The sequence below is a fragment of the Rutidosis leptorrhynchoides genome, chromosome 4, assembly GCF_046630445.1.
Source record: "Rutidosis leptorrhynchoides isolate AG116_Rl617_1_P2 chromosome 4, CSIRO_AGI_Rlap_v1, whole genome shotgun sequence".
Lineage (NCBI taxonomy): Eukaryota > Viridiplantae > Streptophyta > Magnoliopsida > Asterales > Asteraceae > Rutidosis > Rutidosis leptorrhynchoides.
Window position 1 is genome coordinate 310,741,726 of NC_092336.1, and position 2,722 is coordinate 310,744,447.

A 2,722-nucleotide genomic window follows, 5' to 3' on the forward strand; every position below is an offset into this window, starting at 1 on the left:
TGATATATAATTATAACCTATAGTTAAAAAGTACAATTTAATAAAATATGATTTAATTAAATATAAACAATACAACGTCCCGTTGAAGTATATTAGAGGGGCTTATCTTGATTTTATAAAATAAAATAGTCATATATATATATGGGCCTTGTTTGTTTCGTCTGTTAACCGAAAATCAAATGGAATAAAAGGTTTTGTTTTGTTTTATAAACCGAGCAACCCTTTTTGTTTTGTTTTGTTTTATAAACCGAGCAACCCTTTTTGTATGAATATAATAGCCGCAAAAAAAAAGGAGATTCATTATTTTTCTTTACTTGTTTTACGGCACAATTAAGAAGAAAAGGGGTTCTTTATTTTCGTCTAGTGTTTGACGGCTACAAGAAAAAAGGATGGTGATTTTTGTATATACGTAAACAACACATTCATGTGTTTGTCTTTTATTAATTAGAAAATCAACATGATTGTTGAATTAATTTAAGATTTAGTAATTTGTTCTATGTTGGTTTGAGAGGTAAACAGACGAGACCAAAACTATGTTTTGGTTTATGCTTTTAACTAATATTTAAACAATATAAGATATTGTTTTCGGGTTATACGGACTAGCATTAGATTGGTGTTGTTTGAGGTTCTGTGTAGATCAAGAGATATTCATACACTTTGAATATATGTTTCAACCTAGACGTGGACTATTGTTTCTACCGTTCTTGCATCACTCGATAAAGGTACATCTAAACTCCACTTTTTATGTATATATTTTTTGACAATTATTGGTGGTGTAATTGGATCTTGTTGGGAACCGCTAATCGTATGAAAGTTTATAATAAAATAAATGATGTTTATTTTAATCTTAATGAAAGATGTTTATTAATGAATTAAAATATATTTATTTTTATCGTTCATCTGCGTTTGTAAAATTTAAAAGTACACGCAATTTTCCATTAGTGGTATCAGAGCCGCTTTTACACCGTTTTAATTGTCGTGTGATTTTTCTTTAGATTTAGCTTTGTGGTGTAATGGTGAAAGTCAAAACTTTTTTGATATTTAAAGTCATCTCGGTTGATTTAGACTTAACCTTATGACGCACAAATATGATTGAAAGAAATATCACTATTTTACATTGTAGATTTAATTGTTATGGCTTGAATAAGTATTATAATTGTTGATTGTTTTATTCCATGGTTATACACATGCATTGTAACCATGGACAAGCCATATGTAGGTTTTAATAATGTAGTTATTAAATTTGTGATAGCATACATAGCTCATAATGCCCCGACCTATGTGTTTGATTTTGTATGATTGTTGTGATTGTTGGTCATGGCGATTTAAGCCATGTTGGTAATTGATTTATTGAGTGGCCATGAAGCCAAAGTTGTATTGTATTTATTTTCAATTTCATAGTTTTGTAATTAGGTTTATCTAAAATTGTAAAAGTATTAGATTAGTTGTGTTTTTCTATTTTATATAAATGTAAAAAAGATGAAGATTTAAGATAAAGATGCGACATGGAGTTTGGTTTAGAAGATTGTGCACATATCAAGTTAACAACAATGGCGTTCGACAAGTTTTCACTTGATTTTTAAATCAAGTGGGAGCTATGGTATTGTCCTTAGTTTGACCTCTTGATCTCATGTCGGCTCATGAGATCAAGCATAGGATTTTGGGCTAGGCTATGTATGTGTGTGATGCATGATTGTGTTTTATTTTTTTTCGCATTTATATATATAATTGTTGATTATAGTATATGCTAAATGTTTTTGATGGAAACGTTAAATAAAACATGTAACGAGTTTAAAGATTAAAATTGTTGATTTTAAAAGTTAAACTCTAACGAGTTTAAAATTGATGTTTTTAAAACTCAAATAATATATATGGGCAACATCTTTTAAAATTGTTTTATAACGATGCACGTTTGTGTATTTGTTATTTTTATATTTTATAAATTAAATAACAAATTAGACGCACAAACATAATCGACATATATAATTGGTTAAAATATTTTTTAACTAATAGTGTAGCGAATCTTGTGTGCATGCAATATTCGTTGACACAAACTTTTCTAAAATACCTGTCAAATTTAAGTCATGCCATCCAATGAGTTTGCAAAACACTCCTCGTTATTTTTCTGATATAGTGAGACTAGGCTGAATTATAGCCACGAGGTGGATTTTTCGATCTAGTGAGACTAGCGTGACTTTCCACTGTTTCCAAATTGGACGACTTGATCATATACACGGTGAGACCTGAGTACGAGGCAAGGATGGGACCAACATTGTAACAACCCGACTTTTTCGACTCGCTTTTGTGCCTTGTAATTCAGCGAAACTGCGTATCTGTGCGTACTGTGTTACTTTATACTCTGGAAACTTGATATACGTGGTTTACTTCCAATTATATGTTAAAACGTGCCTTAGAGTACGGAGGATACTTAACTTGTTCACCAGATGCTTTTATAACCGTTAGTGTTATTTAACGTTTCGAATAAACCGCGAACTGCGCGCACGTTTGACTTTTGTCGTAACCGGAATATTATGACTGCGAAATATTGATTATTATTTTATAATAATAATTACCTGGGCTTTTGGATGCTTAATTTTATTTATTTAATGGCTAAAGCCCAATAGTTAGTCTTATTGGACTTTCTACCTTGATTGGGCTTAAGCCCACCCTACTCTAGCTAGTGACCCAATTAATTAGCCCAAGTATTATTATTAGTGGCCAA